Raw genomic sequence first — 19593 nt, 5'->3', positions numbered from 1 at the left:
CTCCCGAAACTTTCTGGTTATGAAATCAGGTGTTGGGGATACAGGGGAAGCATAATATCTCACCCAAACTAACAATTCCTACATCCAGCTGTATCCATCCTTCTACACATAACCAAGAAACCTTCAGAAATCATGTACCTCAACCTTCAAAAAAACATATGTTATATGAGTTGTGGCAATACTCCTGAACTCCCGCCCCAGTACTGGGTGGCGTCGAGGTTATCTCACCAACAACTGCATAAAAGAGATTTTCGATGTCGACAAAACTCGGGTATTCCAGAACTGCAACGATAAAATTGTGACGACAACACCTCGGAGCACAACTCCCCGGGATACTGCCACAACCCCTAAATGCCAGGAGGCACCTTGAACAATGTTCTCATCACAAAACCATCGGAATGATTCCAAGATACCCGCGTGATCCTAAATTTTTTTCGTGAAATTTGAGGAGAGAAGAGTCAAAACTCTACGTCAGGAGGCCTCACCACAGTGACGAAGGGACCGAGGAGTAAAAAGAATCAGACTCTCCGGTATATATAATCCTAAGACTCAAAACATTTTGTTCTAGACTCAACAACATCAGCGATTCGGTCAAGCAGGGGGCTCCTAAGTCGGGGATGGCTCTGATACCAACTTGTAACACCCATGATGCAGCTATATCTCCCACGTGTCAGGGCACGACTTAGAGACATAGGTGCATGGTAGGTTTGACGCAAGAGGGGTAATCTTCACACAATCCCATGTATTGAATAAGAAAGGGATAAAGAGTTGGCTTACAATCGCCACTTCACACAAATACAAGTTAAACATACATCATCCAGAATACAATCAAGGTCCGGCTACGGAACCAAAATAAAAGAAGGCAACCCCAAATGCTAGATCCCCGATCATCCCAACTGGGCTCCACTACTGGTCAACAGGAAACAAAACACAACAACGATCAAGGACTTCATCGAGCTCCCACTTGAGCTCAGTTGCATCATCTGCACTGGTATCATCGACACCTACAACTGTTTGGAAGTTTCTGTGAGCCACGAGGACTCAGCAATCTCACACCCGCGAGATCAAGACTATTTAAGCTTAAGGGTAGGAAAGGGTGGTGAGGTGGAGCTGCAGCAAGCACTAGCATATATGGTGGCTAACTTACGCAAAAGAGAGCGAGAAGAGAAGCAATGCAACGGTCATGAACTAGAAGTGATCTTGAAACTACTTACGTCCAAGCATAACACAAGACTGTGTTCACTTCCCGGACTCCGCCGAAAAGAGACCATCACGTCTACACACGTGGTTGATGCATTTTAATTAAGTCAAGTGTTAAGTTCTCTACAACCGGACATTAACAAATTCCTATCTGCCACATAACCGCGGGCATGTCTTTCGAAAGTTCAAAACCCTGCAGGGGTGTCCCAACTTAGCCCATCACAAGCTCTCACGGTTAACGAAGGATATTCCTTCTCCCGGGAAGACCCGATCAGACTCAGAATCCCGGTTACAAGACATTTCGACAATGGTAAAACAAGACCAGCAAAGCCGCCCGATGTGCCGACAATCCCGATAGGAGCTGCACATATCTCTGGCAACACTGGATAGGTCAAGCTACAAGTAAAACCATCCCTTGAGTTTCCCCGAGGTGGCCCCGCAGGCTGCCCGGTTCGGACCAACACTTAGACAAGAACTGGCCCCAAGGGGGGCGGTTAAAATAAAGATGACCCTCGGGAGCGTGACTCCCAAAGGAAAAGTATAGGTGGTGGTCAGGCAAATGGTAAAACCAAGGTTGGGCCTTGCTGGAGGAGTTTTATTCAAAGCGAACTATCAAGGGGTCCCCATAACACCCAACCGTGTAAGGAACACAAAATCAAGGAACATAATACCGGTATGACGGAAACTAAGGTGGCAAGAGTGGAACAAAACACCAGGCATAAGGCCGAGCCTTCCACCTTTTACCAAGTATATAGAAGCATTAAAATAAAATAATAGATATTGTGATATCCCAACATATCCATGTTCCAACATGGAACAAACTTCATCTTTGCCTGCAACTAGCAACGCTATAAGAGGGGCTGAGCAAAAGCGGTAACATAGCCAAACAACGGTTTGCTAGGAAGGTGGGTTAGAGGCTTGACATGGCAATATGGGAGGCATGATATAGCAAGTGGTAGGTAGCGCGGCATAGCAATAGAGCGAGAAACTAGCAAGCAAAGATAGAAGTGATTTCGAGGGTATGGTCATCTTGCTTGAGATCCCGCAAGGAAGAAGAACGAGTCCATGAAGAAGACAAACGGACATAGTCAAACGGATCCTCACAAACGCGACGTTATCGGAACTAACCCAAAGAAGCAACACCGGAAAGAAGCAAACAACATGGTAAACAACCATCACATAAACATGGCATGATGCACAACCAAGTATGATGCATGTCCGGTTTAAAGAAGGCATGGCATGGCAAACTGCACAAACAATACTACAAATTATGTGGAGCTCAAAATGCAAAGAGTTGCATATTGACGAAACACCACAACAATTATTTAGTTCGCTCTTGTTTATGTACCCAACAATATTAAATGTTATTAAACATGGCAAGATGGTGAAGCATAAGTAAACTACCTATCTAGGCAAGTTTAAATGAGGCCGGAACAACGAACAACAATTCCAGTAAATCCCCATATGCATATTTCAAAGTTGGTACTGTTCTGTCCTATACACAATTTTGGAGTTATTAAACATGCCAAGTAAAGCAACCGTGTTAAACTAGGCATTTTTCCACCCCATTTACATAAAAAGTTTGTTAAGTTTGGAGCTACGGTTATTTAGTTATGAATTAAATCATTTTAACATGGCAATATAGCGAAACAAAGAAAACAACAAGTTTAAGCATTTTTAACATGCATGAAAGTGGCATATTATTAACCTACACAAAATTCTAGTCATGTTACATATATGAAACATTTTAAACCGAATTACGGTTTGTGATAATTATATACATGAAGTAAAAGGTTTTTTTTGCAAAATGGCGTCCTCTGGAATAATTAGGAATAACGTAGATCTGGAAAAAAAACTAAAGATGCCGAAACTTGTGGGAGCTGGGGAGCTCACCATGGGCCTTGGCCCAAGTTGGAGGGGAAGCAGGCCGGGCGAGGGGAGCCCTTGGGCCCTAGGGCGCTGCGGCTGGAGCGACCTAGGCAGTAGGGCGACGTGGAGATGGGCCGGCTCGGGAGGAGCTAGGCTGCTGGCCCAGGACACCGCTGGGCCTAGGTGCGAGGCCGACCCAGGGAGGCAGCGACTCGATCGTCTCCCCCGAGCGGGAGGCCGGGCGAGGCCGGTGGCGGCTCACGACGGGACGCAATGCCGGCGAAGGAGATCCTGCAGCGACGACAACGGGGCAAGGCGGGGAAGGCCAGGAATGGCCGAGGTACTCCGGATCCGGCGGATCCCGACCGGATTGGGCGAAGAACGCGGCCAGCGCGAGCTCCACGGGCGGTGGAAATTCCTGCAGGGCAATGGAGGAAGGGGAGGTTAGAGAGAGAGAGATAGAGAGAGAAGGAGAGGGAGAAGGGCGGCCGGGACTCATCTCCAGCGCGGGCGGCGACGAGAGACGACCAAGGAGGTGCCGGCGCAGTCCAGCGGTGGGGTCGGGGTCGCCGGCGGGAGGAGGCAGCGGGACGAGCTGCGGGATCGGGGCTCCTCCTGATCCAGGATGAGGCGGCGGCACGGTTCGGGTGCCTCGGGCCCAGATCGGGGCCCTGGTGGGCCTGGCGCGGGCCTGCGGCGGCGGCGAGGAGTGTGGTGACGTGGCGGGGACAGGTGGAGAGCTCCGGTTGACTGAAGCAGCGCGCAGGTGGCGGCTCGACTAGTCTAGCGGTGACAAGTGGCGGCGGAGCAACGGTTGGACACAGATTTCATGGTGGCGGCGCCGGATCCGAGGAAGGAGGGCTAGGGGATAAGGGTTTGGACTAGGAATGCCCAAATTTGGAAGGGAGGGGTTCTTAAATAGGGTAGGGGGTCTCGGGTTAGGGGAACTAGTCCGTTTTCGGACCAATTGATCTCGATCGGACGGTTTGAAACGCGAGGAGGGGTTTGGTGAGCTGGTTTAGAGTGGAAGTGGGCTGTGAATAGAGAAGAGAAGGAGAGCAGCCCGACAACTGTTTCCGGAGACCGAAAACATCCGATGATAGACCGGCTACTATTGCCGCTATAGTTTAACAGTTGGGCTATCAAACGAACTCTGGATGCGATGAAATTTGACAAGAGGTCTACTGAAAACATAACAACACCACATGCCAACTTTCATCCCATTCCGAGAACATTCTCTGGCCACTTATAAAATAATATTTCGGACATGCCGCGGGCGCGTGCAAGTGTGTCTTGGCTCAGAACGGACAACAGGGAGAACGAGGGGACCATGATGGATGCAAGTTTTGAAACCATGATGATGCAATGCACATGATGACATGATGAAATGCAACACGTAAGCAAATGACATGGCAACGTCGGCGAACAACTGGAAGACACCTGGCGCATCAGTCTCGGGGCGTCACAACACTCCACCACTGCGAGATGATCTCGTCCCGAGATCTAGGATGGCACCGGAGGGAAACGGAAGAGGAAGAGAAGAGGTAAAACTAAGTTGCTTCTTTCACAAACGAGTGAAACCATGAACCTTGAAAGGTTGAACAGATTGAACCAAAGAATACGACGAAGATGAACAAAGTTGAAAACACTCTGTTAGAAAAGAGGAACAAGGAACATTTCTAGAACCTTGTAGGTTAAAAGACGTAAGAAAAGGTTTGCAATGGACAAGAAGTACAAGCAAGCACTCCGGTTGGAACGAGATGTACAAGTAACGATAAAGATCAATTACCACAACACTCTGGTTGGAAATAAGATAGAGAAGGAATAAGAATGATATAATTTGGGCAGCACTCCAACTGTAAATGGAAGGAATTGAACAATAACTTGAGAAGACGAGAGGATACTTGACGAAATCAACAGTACACTACCTCCGGAATTATTGAAAGAATGGCACAAGGGGTAAGAAAGATTTCAGACAACACTCCGGTTGAGAAGGGAGGCAAAACTTGATAAGCTGAGAGAACTTGAAAAGAGGGCATGACACTCCAGTTGAATGGATAAGCACAAAGAGAACACATTCCTCACAATTCGAGGTGATGGATGAATAGAGCAACATCACAATGCCTCCGGAAGAAATAATAGACATAGATCATTGGAATGACAGAATGGTGAAGAAAAGGACAACTTCTTCCACAATTGAGCTTGTAAAGCACCCTTCCAAGAAGGTTATAATGGAGTTGTTGGAAAACCACCAATGAAAAGAACAAGCTTGTAGTGGACTTATGGTGAACATCTCAAAACAATGAGGTGAAATTCTGCCACTACAGAAACAAAAGATTGGATTGATTTCAACAAGGAGGCTAGAAACTTATTTCACCAGAGGATAAATGAAGAATTTGGTTCATTTATAAGCACCATAAATATAGGCGAATAACTGGAAGACACCTGGCGCATCGGTCACGAGGCGTCACAGCGGTCCACTCTCCCGCAACCCGCTATACCCTCTACTTGAACATGGTGCTTTATGCTTCATATTATTATCCAATGATGTGTTGCCATCCTATGATGTCTGAGTAGATTTTCATTGTCCTATCGGTGATTGGTGAATTACTATGATTGATTTAATTTGTTTGTGGTTAAGTTGATGTACTTTGGTGCCCATCATATGAGCGCGCACATGGGTCACACCTTAGGGTTAGTTGTATGTTGATAAGACTATGTATTGGAGGGCAAGAGTGACAGAAGCTTCAACCTAGCATAGAAATTAATGCATATGGGATTGAAGGTGGGCCAATATATCTTAATGCTATGGTTGGGTTTTACCTTAATGAACGTTAGTAGTTGCGGATGCTTGCTAATAGTTCCAATCATAAATGCATAGAATTCCAAGTCAGGGATGACATGCTAGCAGTGGCCTCTCCCACATAAAACTTTCTATCGGTCTAGTGAAGTAGTCAATTGCTTAGGGACAATTTCAAAACTATTACCACCACTTTTCCACACTCGCTATACTAACTTTATTGTGTCTTTATCTAAACAGCCCCTAGTTTTTATTTATGTGCTCTTTATATTCTTGCAAACCTGTCCAACAACACCTACAAAGTACTTCTAGTTTTATACTTGTTCTAGGTAAAGCGAACGTCAAGCGTGCGTAGAGTTGTATCGGTGGTCGATAGAACTTGAGGGAATATTTGTTCTACCTTTAGCTCCTCGTTGGGTTCGACACTCTTACTTATCGAAACAGGCTACAATTGATCCCCGATACTTGTGGGTTATCACGCCCGCGCTTGCGTCCTTAGCACCAAAGAGGAAACTGGTACACTGCGCCCACTGGTGCCCGCCTGGCTTTGGTCGCCATGGGTCACGTCATGTGAACCTCACGAGGTGCAACTCGCCTTGATATCTCCGCTCCTCGCGAGCCAGCCTAGCGAGGCTTCCCTAGGGAGGTCTTGGCGTTGTCCACCTCGCAAGGCTTGGCCCCTCGTGAGGGTCTTGAGTCGTTCTCGCTGGAATTGGGCCGTACCAGGCCGCTGAGGGAGCCACGCCACGGGCCGCAGGCAGGCAAGTCTGGGCACCTCCAGTCCCAGAACACCGACATAATCACCTTGCGGCTTGACACCTCACTGATTGACGACATGGGTCACGCTTGAGTGGTTGGTGGGGTGGTTTTGCCTCCACAAGCCCCGGCAAGCCCTGCCGGGGCACCTTGGTCGCTTGCTTCTGGCGGTGACCTTGCCCCTTGCCGGGCTCGGCAAGGGAGGCCCTTCATGTTGCTGATATACTACTCCTATGGCTTGATCTTGATCCCTCTGAGCTGTATGTTGTTTCTTCAAATATCTTGGTCCTTCAATCTCTGACTCCAGCTGATGCTTCAATTCTGTTCTAGTGCCTGTGCACAGTCTGGGCAATGGACTTGGGGTTTGTTGAACTGACACCCGCCGCTGCCACCACCAAGAAGGAATGACGACCATCACCAGGATGAGGGGGTTGGGGTCTTCCAGGAGCCTCGTGCTATCACTTGCATCCTAGGCGGCGCTCAGGCCCCAGCCTGCCATCGCATCTTCCAGCAGTTCGCCCGCGAGGTGAACGCAGCCCTCCCCAATTCGAGGAAACATGCCCACTCAGGTGGTCCAAGTGCACCATCACCTTCAGCTCTTCCGACCATCTCAAGTGTGCGGCAACTATTAGCACTCTCCCAATGCTCTGCTCGCCTACCATCAGCAACATGCTCGTCACCAAAACGCTCATCGATGGTGGTGCAGGACTCAATGTCCTCTCCATTGAGACGTTCGACCCACTCTAGGTGCCCTATGACTAGCTGCAGCCTACCAAGCCCTTCTCAGGAGTGGTCGACGGCTCCACCACCCTAATAGGGCAGATCTGCCCCCTGTCACCTTCAGCACCCGTGGCAACTACCACACCGACTTCATCGACTTCGACATCGCTCACATTCGCCTGCCGTACAACGCCATCCTCGGGTATCCTACCCTGGCCAAGTTAATGGTAGTGACCCACCATGGCTACAATGTTCTCAAGATGCTAGGGATCCACGATATCATCGTAGTCGCTTGCGACGAGAAAGACGCGGTGTGGTCTCTCGAGCGCGCCTACCAGGCCATGGCTGTCGAGGACCTAGACAACAAGGGCGCGGTCTACCTTCCCGAGGCTGTCCCCAAGAAGAAGAAGCAGCGGCTTCGCCAAGGATCTCAAGAGGGTGGTGCGTCCAGAGGTGCCGCCTCCAGCTCTGCGCCCACTGACGGGGCGCCTTGCCCTCTTGCATAGGAAGGCGCACCCGGCGCCCCTCTCAGGCTGGGGTCGGGGGTTCTCCTCTAAAGGGCCTCCGATCTGATCAGCGTCACGAGGGAGGTGATGGGGCACCACCTACAGGCGTGTTTCGACGCGCGCTTCCATGAGGAAAGCGCAGGGCGCAAGGCGCCATACGCTCGGGAGTTCATGACCAAGGCATTCGAGGACTTCACGAGGCTAGAGCTATGCGGGGCGACCGTCGCCCACCACCTGGCACAGCTCCCTGTCCCGGCGAGGACAATGAGCTGCGCACCTGCGTCAACATCCCTGGGCTCAATAGGGTCGTGTCTCAGGAGCTGTTCTGGCCGTCCCGCATTGGCCGGTGCGAGGGCCCACCACACAGCTATGTTCGCATTCCCTTCGGCCTGCTAAACGGGGTTGTCGTGCATCAACGCCGCACGCGGGGCGTCCTAGGAGCTCAGGAGGCCAGGCACCTGGCGATCCTGACGGAGACATCGATGGATCCTCGCGTGTCCCCGGGGTGTCCAGAGGCTCGCGAGGTTCAGGGCCTGGGCGACTCATGAGGAACGTCTTTGGCAACACGCATGTTCAGCTACCTCAACACTTCTTCAGCAATGGTGCCAAGTGACATCTTTTTGGTTTGTTCAGTTGGGGGTGCCCCTTGGGCTGCATTATCCCCAAGCCGCGTGAGTCCGTCCCTGCGGCATGTATCCTTCTTGCATCTATCAGAACTGGCCTTACCTTCAATCATCAGTTACTTTGTGATTATAACCTACTTACCTGGTGCTCTATCGCCCTTCCTGGCTACCCCGCGCTGCTAACCCGCCTCTTGCTCGTCCCGCAACAAGGGCTACACATGCCGGCATGGCACCTGCACTCGGGTCCGCCCCTGCAGCGATGACAAATCTGAGAGACTAAGCTCTGGCTCGTGGCCTGCCCCGCGCATGACACGTCACCAGGTCCTTAGTGCCTTCATCTTCTTGCGGAATGATCAACGGCAGGACAGCAGGCGTGGTCACGCGTCATATTCTCTCCTCCTTGGACTAACTCGCGTGATAACAACATTTAAAATGTTTAGAATTGTTGTTGCACCAAATTTCTAAATGCATATGAGTTTCCAGACTTGTTGTTTGTTGTTCCAGCCTCATTTAAACTTGCCTAAATATTTAGCTTACTCATGTTTCACCTCTTGACATGCTTAACAACATTTAATATTGGTGAGTACATAACCGAGAGAGAACTGAATAACTGATGTGGTGTTCCGTCAATATGCATCCCGATGCATATTGAGCTCCACTTAATTTGTAGTTTTGTTTGTGCACTTTGCCATGCCATGCCGCATTAAACCGGACATGCATCATACTTGGTTGCGCATCATGCCATGCTTATGTGATGGTTGTTTACCATGCTGTTTGCTCCTTTCCGGTGTTGCTTCTTCGGGTTAGATCCGGTAACGCCGCGTTTGTGAGGATCCGTTCGACTACGTTTGTTTATCTTCTTCAAGGACTCTTTCTTCTTCCTTGCGGGATCTCAGGCAAGATGACCATACCCTCGAAATCACTTCTATCTTTGCTTGCTAGATGCTCGCTCTTTTGCTATGCCTATGCTGTGATACCTACCACTTGCTTATCATGCCTCCCATATTGTTAAGCCAAGCCGCTAACCCACCTTGTCCTAGCAAACCGTTGTTTGGCTATGTTACCGCTTTGCTCAGCCCCTCTTATAGCGTTGTTAGTTGCAGGTGAAGATTGGAGCTTGTTCCATGTTTGGAACATGGTTATTTTGTTGGGATATCACAATATCTCTTATTTTAATTAATGCATCTATATACTTGGTAAAGGGTGGAAGGCTCGGCCTTATGCCTGGTGTTTTGTTCCACTCTTGCCGCCCTAGTTTCTGTCGTATCGGTGTTATGTTCCCGGATTTTGCGTTCCTTACACGGTTGGGTTATAATGGGAACCCCTTGACAGTTCGCCTTGAATAAAACTCCTCCAGCAAGGCCCAACCTTGGTTTTACCATTCTCCACCTAGCCCCTTTTTCCCTTGGGTTAGGCCAGCCCAAGGGTCATCTTTATTTTAACCCCCCTGGGCCAGTGCTTGTCTAAGTGTTGGTCCGAAACAGAGCCACTTGCGGCGCCACCTCGGGGAAACTTGAGGGCTGGTTTTAGCTGTATGTAGTGTTCATCCGGTGTTGCCCTGAGAACAAGATATGTGCAGCTCCTATCAGGATGTCGGCGCATCGGGCGGTCTTGCTGGACTTGTTTTACCATTGTCGAGGATGTCTTGTAACCGGGATGCCGAGTCTGATCGGATTGTCTTGGGACAAGGAATATCCTTTGTTGACCATGAGAGCTTGTGATGGGCTAAGTTGGGACACCCCTGCAGGGATTTGAACTTTCGAAAGTCGTGCCCGCTGTTATGGGCAGATGGGAATTTGTTAATGTCCGGTTGTAGAAAACCTGAAGTTTAACTTAATTAAAATGCATCAACAACGTGTGTAGCCGTGATGGTCTCTTTCCGGCGGAGTCCGATAAGTGAACACGGTGTTGGAGTTATGTTTGACATAGGTTGTTGTAGGATCACTTCTTGATCATAGTTTCTCGACCATGCTTTGCCTTCACTTCTCGCTCTCATTTGCGTATGTTAGCCACCAAATATGCTAGTCGCTTGCTGCAGCTCCACCTCATACCTTTTCCCTACCTATAAGCTTAAATAGTCTTGATCACGAGGGTGTGAGATTGTTGAGTCCCCGTGACTCACAGATACTTTCAAAACCAGTTTGCAGGTGCCGATGATATCGTGCAGGTGACGCAACCGAGCTCAAGGAGGAGCCCGATGAAGACCTTGTTCGTAGTGTTTTTTCGTTTCCGTTGATCAGTAGTGGAGCCCAGGTTGGACGATCGGGGATCTGTGTAGCATTTGGGGTAGTCTTCTTTTATTTTGGTTCCATAGTCGGACCTTGATTGTATCTGGATGCTGTAATGCTTTACTCATGTATTGTGTGAAGTGGCGATTGTAAGCCAACTATGTATCTCTTTCCCTTATGTATTACATGGGTTGTGTGAAGATTACCTCACTTGCGACTTTGCTTACAATGCGGTTATGCCTCTAAGTCGTGCTTCGACACGTGGGAGATATAGCCGCATCGTGGGCGTTACAAGTTGGTCTCAGAGCCTTCCCCGACTTAGGAGCCCCCTGCTTGATCGAATCGCTGGCGTTGTTGAGTCTAAAAAATCTTTTGAGTCATTTAGGATTATATATATCGGAGAGTAGGATTCTTTTTACTCCTCCATCTCTTCGTCACTCTGGTGAGGCATACTGACGTAGAGTTTTGACTCTTCTCTTCTCAAATTTCACTAAATTTTTTTAGGATCACGCGGGTATCTTGGAATCGTTCCAATGGATTTGTGACGAGAACATTGTTCTTGGTGCCTCCTAACATTTAGGGGTTATGGCAGTGTCCCGGGGAGTTGAGCTCCGAGGTGTTGTCGTCACAATTTTATCGTTGCAATTCTGGAATACTTGAGTTTCGCCGACATCGAAAATCTCTTTTATGCAGTTGTTGGTGAGATAACCTCGACGCCACCCAGTACTAGGGCGGGAGTTCGGGAGTATTGCCATAACTCGTATAATGGATGCTTTTCGAAGGTTGAGGTAAATGATTTCCAAAGGTTTCTTGGTTATGTGTTGAAGGATGGATACAGCTGGATGTAGGATTTGTTAGTTTTGGGTGAGATATTATGCTTCCCCTATATCCCCAACACCTAATTGCATAACTGGAAAGTTTCGGGAGTTTATAAGTGGGAATTCAAGTAGCTCTTAGGATATCTTTCCGACATATGTATGATACGAAATTGGGGTTCAACCTCTAGTGGTCTGCCTATCCACGGTTGGTTTTACAGTGGTCTCGTTGTGTCTTAAGGAGTCCTTGGCTATGCTGACTCGGGGATGCTTCGTATGTCATGTGCACTGCCTTGTACATGATGGTGATGTACGATCGAGCCCATGATAGGCCCCACCATGAAAACTTCAGACGAAATCTCTATCATATGTTTGTTCCGGCTTATTCTTCAAGCCAATCCTTTGTTTTGTCTTGAGTTGTGGTATTCGAGTTGCTTCAATGTCAAGTGTTGATTCCATACCTTCCCCAAATGGTGTTCTCATACTCCGAGATGAATACTAATCCTTCTCGATCATCGAGTTTGTCTTGTTAATCCTTTTCAACTGGTGTGTCTCTCCTCAAGTGGATCCTTTCATTTTCAACATCCGCAAGATCAACTCAAAGTCTTCTCAACGTTATTTGTTTCATCCGTACCCAAGTTGCCTTTGTTTTCCCACCCTCCCACCCTTGTTTCTTCGGGGACTCATATTTCTAAATCAACTATCCATTTTATTCATGTGAAGCCTCTTCATCCTTTTGTTTCAAGTTTAGATCCAGTAATTTGTCGTGCAGTTGCTAAGGAAGCTACAAGTTCATCATTTTTCGCTCTTTCTTCTCCAGTGGATCTAAATCAAGCTTTTGGTGTCGATCATATCCCTTTCCGCGTTTAAAAATGCTTTCTCATGCCGGTGCACCTCTTAATCATTCCCCGCTTGCTATTCAATTGTTCCGGAGTGCTGAAAATATCTCAAAGATTCGCGTTTCCATTCCTAATTCCATTCAAGTTATTTCGTGGTTGTCATCTTATTCAAGCCATTTAAATCAACCGGTGCAATATCTTTCAAGTAATCATTTCAACGGTGTTTCTTTTGAGTGGGCCCTAACCCACAGGTCTTTTCCCAGGATCTTACCTGACTCTTCTAATTTTCCCGGAGTTATTCTCAATTCTTTTTTAGAGTTTGTCGTAAGAATGAATTATCATCAGCCAAATGTCTTTCCCAAGATCTTTCAAATTCTTTTCATCATTGGCTCAACCTTTTCCTTTCTTCATTCCGGAGTGCCTCAATAATTCTTGGTGGTGTTTCTCGTCATCATTCTCAACACTTGAAGACCGACGAAGAATTTTTCCTCCATATCTTACTCCATTCTCTCGAAGATTTTTCATTCTAGTTTGTTGCCATCCTCTCATAATTGTTTTAATTATGAGAATTCTTTTCACCCATCCGAAGCAATTCAAGAGTCTTCTCAGTTTGATTATCCGGAGTCCATCAATTCAGGTTTATTCATTCTCAGCTTTCAGTTATCATTCTCCAATCTTACCGGTGCATCGTTCAAGTGATCTCTAATCAGTCATGATCCCTTCGTTCACATGTATCTAGATTGTCTCAAGTATCTTCGTTCATTTCACAATTCTTACCCGGTGATTCATCCCTTTTCTTCGTTCTTTTTCGATTCTTACGGTGGGCCTTCCAGGATTCTCTTCCGCTCTTATCATATCAATTCATCGTTGTTCCAATCCTACTTATGGTTCATTGAAGACCTTCCCAAGTTGACGCTATATTTATCTTAATCCTTTCTATGAGAATAAGTAGTATGCCAAATCCGTTGCTTGTCATCAATTTAATTGGTGAAGGATAAGCATAATGTAATTCTTATTCTGGTTTCATTGAGTGAATTCAATTCCTTATTCCGGAGGTTCTTCATAGCACATTCTCGGTTCGAGATGCTTTATCTTTTCTCCCGGAGTTCCAAGATCTCTCAATTATATCATCACGAAGATCCATCTAAATTATTGCAAGGCTTCAACCTTATTCTTTTCATCCTTCATTTCGTTTGATCATTCTTTTTCTACTGGAGTTCCTAACGAAGGTTCTACATGATGGTTCATCAAGGATTTTATCCCTTCTCGAAGTTTTCATCGAGATTCTTTTCAGAGGAGCTCAAGCATTCTTCATCTTTCATCTCAAAGTCCAATTCGTCCTATCTTATATTTGAGGTGGTGTTATGTCATTCGTGATAATTTCCCGTAATGCTCTGTGATTCACAAGTTATCAAGAATGAGATATCTCAAATCCATCAATCTCTTCATTGAAGTTATCTTGGGTTATATTTCACCTAAAACTATCCCTAAGAATTGTTACTAATTATGGTGATTATAAATGATCCAAGTTCTTCATTTATCCTTCCGGTGAGATAAGTTTCTCGTCTCCTTGTTCTTATCAATACAATTATTTTCCCCGTGAGTGGCAGGTTGCCACCTCATATTTTGAGATGTATTCCTTAAGCCCATTTCAAGTTTATTCTTTCGTTGTTGGTTTTTCAACAATTTCGTTTGACCTTTCTCTTCAGGATGCTTTTCAAGCTCATTTGAGTTAGAAGATAGTGTTTTATTCTTCGTTCTTTTGTTCCGACGAGCTACCTTTTATTCCTTCATCCGGAGGCATTGTTTTGTTGCTATATTCACCCATCATCTCGTTTTGTCAAAGATCATGTTCTGTTCGTGCTTATCCATTTAACTGGAGTGTCATGCCCTCTTTCCAAGTTCTTCCCATTCTGTCAAGTTTTACCTCCATTCTCAACCGGAGTGTCGTCTGAAATCTTTCTTACCCTTTGTGCCATTCTTTTAATAGTTCCAGAGGCACTATGTTGTTGATCTCATCAAGTATCCTCTCATCTTGTCAAGTTCATGTTCTTTTCTTTCCATTTTCATTCGGAGTGCTTTCAACTTTCTTCTTCTTTGTTGCTTTCTTTCTTTCAATTTGTTCAACCTCTCAAAGTTCGTGGTTTCACTCGTTTGTCAAAGAAGCAACTTAGTTTTACCTCTTCTTTTTCTCTTCCGTTTTCCATCCGGTGCCATTCTAGATCTCGGGACGAGATCCTCTCGTAGTGGTGGAGTGTCTTGACGCCCCAAGACCGGAGCTTCAGATGCCTTCCATGTTTCCGAGTGTTGTCGGGTGATTTGTTTTGGTTCATTGCATCATGTGCATTGCATCATGTCATCTTGCAACGTGTTTTAAAACTCAACCAAATAAAACGTATGGATCTTCGGTCCATTTAAATCGAGGGATATTCACATGGTGAAATTCTCTTTATAACATATCTCCCAATATGTATAGGGAGGTAAAAATAAATATTCCATTCTTTAGGAATCGACTACAACACACTCACAATATAAATCCCTTGGCTTCTTTTGCTTCTAGTTTCACCTCCAAACCTTGGCAATAGTTCTTTCTCCATTTATTGAGGGTCCTCCAAAACCCTCAACATTTTTGTACACCCCTTTAGCCTAGCCCCCATTCAAACTCTTTTGGCTCAAGTCAAATAAGTTTGAATTTAAATTCTCCTAACTTGTCGGAACTATTTTTGTTGAGGTGGAAATATTCCATAAAGCCATACAAAAATGTTCCATAATTTTGTTCTTCTCCATGGCCTCTTCTCTTAATTATTTTTGGCCTATCTCTTTTGCTGAAAAGAGAAATTAAGAGAGAGAGAGAGAGAGCCCTGCTGGCCGGCGCATCTGTAGCCTAGTCCGGCCCAAACCTCCCTTGGTCCAGGCCGGCCCAGCAAACCCCTGGAAGCCCAGCCCAGCGCCTATCTAACCCTAGCACGCCCGAACACTCCATCTCCTCGATCGCTCTCTCCCAGTCCGGCGCCCAAGCTCCTTTGCCGCCCCGCCCGTTCCTGGCCGGATCCCGCTGGCAGGGCCTCACGTCCCCGCTTCAAACGACCGTCGCTGTGTCATGACCTCAGCTCCACCTGCGAAGCCCGATGCCCCTCGGCACATCAGCTTCGACCCCGATCAGATGCGCCCGAGGAGCTCCCCAAGCGAGCTTGCCGGCGGCCCCGGCGTTCCCCGTGACCTCCGCTGCCTGCTGGCCCCTTCTTCGCCTCACCGTCGTTTTGCTGCAGGAGTCGAGGTGTCGCCTCCTTTAGTTTGTCAACCGACATCACGGCCTCAACCTCCATGGACGGCCTCCTATACTTCGAACAGGAGGAGAACCGCTGCGTTGACTGGATCGGTGCCGCTCCAGGCCACCGCACTGTACAAATGCTTTGAGAGAACCCGGATACGTCAAGACCCGGGCCGACAAGTACGATGACATCCGTCGATCGCCAAGCACCCCTTTGGATACGCAAGTCCCTCGAAGGTCCACCGATGCCTAGTACGACTACAGGACCGGAACGAAGTACCACGATGACCGTTGACATGTACCACTACACCGCACCGAAACATCAAGACCGTCCCGGATATTGTCAAGTAGCACTTCGGTTTCGGAACGCGACGAGTACCACGACTACCCTCGAGGACATTGGTTCCATCAAGTTCGACTACAACATGTGTACAACTACCGCCACCGTAATTTTTGACAAGACGTCGTGTGCCTCTACTTCCACTACTGAACGTTCCCGAGAACGTCTACTTCCCCTACACCGCATCGAACTTGAACCCCTCCGATAATGCACGCTTCAGTGGTATAGCATCGAGACGACCGCCGTGGACGAATGTTGCGTGATGTATGAGTTGCACCCTATGTTTGCACCGTGTCCGAGTTGTCACTTGCTCGATCCTCCTCTTCTGCCGCTAACTCATGGGACACCCGGAATCCGGGAGTGCCCCACCATCTTTTGCACGCATCCACACACTTCTCCTTTGCTCCGGTATCTCCGTGATCTACCAGAACCGATACGTTGCTGTGACATCATTTTCGGATTCGTCGCCGTGGCACTCTTTCCTTTCCACTACAGTGACAAATGCTTCATATGCTCTTGTTAACACTTTCTTAAAACCTGCATAAAACTTGCACATGTCATTCGCATCATGATAACAACATTGAAAATGTTTAAAATTGTTGTTGCACCAAATTGCTAAATGCATATGAGTTTCTGGACTTGTTGTTTGTTGTTCCGGCCTCATTTAAATTTGCCTAAATATTTAGTTTACTCATGTTTCACCTCTTGACATGCTTAACAACATTTAATATTGGTGAGTACATAACTGAGAGAGAACTAAATAATTGATGTGGTGTTCCGTCAATATGCATCCCGATGCATATTGAGCTCCACTTAATTTGTAGTTTTGTTTGTGCACTTTGCCATTCCATGTCGCATTAAACCGGACATGCATCATACTTGGTTGCGCATCATGCCATGCTTATGTGATGGTTGTTTACCATGTTGTTTGCTCCTTTCCGGTGTTGCTTCTTTGGGTTAGATCCGGTAACGTCGCGTTTGTGAGGATCCGTTTGACTACGTCTGTTTATCTTCTTCATGGACTCGTTCTTCTTCCTTGCGGGATCTCAGGCAAGATGACCATACCCTCAAAATCACTTCTATCTTTGCTTGCTAGATGCTCACTCTTTTGCTATGCCTATGCTGCGATACCTACCACTTGCTTATCATGCCTCCCATATTGTTAAGCCAAGCCGCTAACCCACCTTGTCCTAGCAAACCGTTGTTTGGCTATGTTACCGCTTTGCTCAGCCCCTCTTATAGCGTTGTTAGTTGCAGGTGAAGATTGGAGCTTGTTCCATGTTTGGAACATGGTTATTTTGTTGGGATATCACAATATATCTTATTTTAATTAATGCATCACTTGGTAAAGGGTGGAAGGCTCGGCCTTATGCCTGGTATTTTGTTCCACTCTTGCCGCCCTAGTTTCCGTCATATCGGTGTTATGTTCCCGGATTTTGCGTTCCTTACACAGTTGGGTTATAATGGGAACCCCTTGACAGTTCGCCTTGAATAAAACTCCTCCAGCAAGGCCCAACCTTTGTTTTACCATTCACCACCTAGCCTCTTTTTCCCTTGGGTTAGGCCAGCCCAAGGGTCATCTTTATTTTAACCCCCCCGGGCCAGTGCTTGTCTAAGTGTTGGTACGAAACAGAGCCACTTGCGGCGCCACCTCGGGGAAACTTGAGGGCTAGTTTTAGCTGTACATAGTGTTCATCCGGTGTTGCCCTGAGAACGAGATATGTGCAGCTCCTATCAGGATGTCGGCGCATCGGGCGGTCTTGCTGGACTTGTTTTAGCATTGTCGAGGATGTCTTGTAACCAGGATGCCGAGTCTGATTAGATTGTCTTGGGAGAAGGAATATCCTTCGTTGACCGTGAGAGCTTGTGATGGGCTAAGTTGGGACACCCCCGCAAGAATTTGAACTTTCGAAAGCCGTGCCCGCGGTTATGGGCAGATGGGAATTTTTTAATGTCCGGTTGTAGAAAACTTGAAGTTTAACTTAATTAAAATGCATGAACAGCGTGTGTAGCTGTGATGGTCTCTTTTCAGCGGAGTCCGGGAAGTGAACACGGTGTTGGAGTTATGTTTGACGTAGGTTGTTCTAGGATCACTTCTTGATCATAGTTTCTCGACCGTGCTTTTCCTTCTAGTCTCACTCTCATTTTCTTATGATAGCCACCAAATATGCTAGTCGCTTGCTGCAGCTCCACCTCATACCTTTTCCCTACCTATAAGCTTAAATAGTCTTGATCGCGAGGGTGTGAGATTGCTGAGTCCCCGTGACTCACAGATACTTCCAAAACCAGTTTGCAGGTGCCGATGATATCGTGCAGGTGACGCAACCGAGCTCAAGGAGGAGCCCGATGAAGACCTCGTTCGTAGTATTGTTTCGTTTCTGTTGATCAATAGTGTCGGATTTCGAGTTCCGGCAGACCCTTGAGGTTCGAACACTGGGGTGCGCACGGAGATTTCGCTTCCTACCTACCTGCACCCCTCCGCCTCGCTAAGATCTAAGCGATGGAAAGAACAACACAAATGACACAAGGTTTATACTGGTTCGGGCCACCGTTGTGGTGTAATACCCTACTCCAGTGTGTGGTGTGGTGGATTGCCTCTTGGGCTGATGTTGATGAATAATACAAGGAAGAACAGCCTCGCGAGGGTCTGCTCTTGGCTGGGGCGATGAACTGCTGGGAGGAGCTCAGTCACCCTTCACTCTCTCTCCCTCTGCTTGCTTTCTCTCTCTTGCTTGGGTACTACCAGATCTCTTCTTGTCGTCCCCCCTACTCTGTGGGTGGCTGGTCCTATTTACAGAGGCCCTGGTCCTCCTCCCAAATATCGAGCGGGAAGGGAGCCAACAATGGCGGGCTAATTTGAAGGGGGACAACTAGTACTAGCTATCCTGACAAAAGTAGTCTTCGCCTGCACAAAGCTCTGGTGGTGACGCCGTCTTGGGCTCCACAGTGACCTCTGTCTTGCAGTCCTCCTGGTCTTGGTCTTGTTGCACCGAAATGGCAACCTTTGCCTGATGCCTCGGTACTCTGCGGCTGCACTTGCTCCCTTTGCACCAAAGAGGAAGGGAGGACACTGCGTGGGCTGGCACCCGCCTGGCGCCTTTGGTCGCCATGGCTTGCGTCACGGGCACCTCGTGAGGTACCCCGCCTTGATCTCTCCGCCTCCTCGCGAGCCAGCCTGATGAGGCCGTGCCTGAGGAAGCTCCGCGTCGTCCACCCCGCGAGGCTTGGCCCCTCGCGAGGGTCTTGGGTCTGTGTTGGTGAAGATGGGCCATGATGGGCCCCCCTTTGAGCCACGCCGCAGGCCGCAGGCAGGCAAGTCTGGGGACCCCCATTCCCAGAACGCCGACAGTAGCCCCCGGGCCCAAGGCGCGCCCGGACTTGGCCGTGCAGGGAGGCGGAAGGGCAAGAGTGAAGCGCCGCGGGCCCTAACAGCCTGCGGCTCTGGGCGCCGCGTGACGGTTGATTGGACGTGGGCGGCACTGCTCCCCCACGCCTTCCTGATTTTGCGCCATGCTAGGCGGACTCGTAGTTGTACACAGCCGCTCCCCTTTCTGTCGCTCGAGCACCCTCTGTCCTTCCTCCGCTCGAACTCCAGCTTCTGTTTTCAACCCAATCTCGAACTCCCC

Source organism: Triticum dicoccoides, chromosome 2A, assembly GCF_002162155.2.
Source record: "Triticum dicoccoides isolate Atlit2015 ecotype Zavitan chromosome 2A, WEW_v2.0, whole genome shotgun sequence".
NCBI classification, from domain to species: domain Eukaryota; kingdom Viridiplantae; phylum Streptophyta; class Magnoliopsida; order Poales; family Poaceae; genus Triticum; species Triticum dicoccoides.
This window is presented reverse-complemented; position numbering follows the sequence as displayed.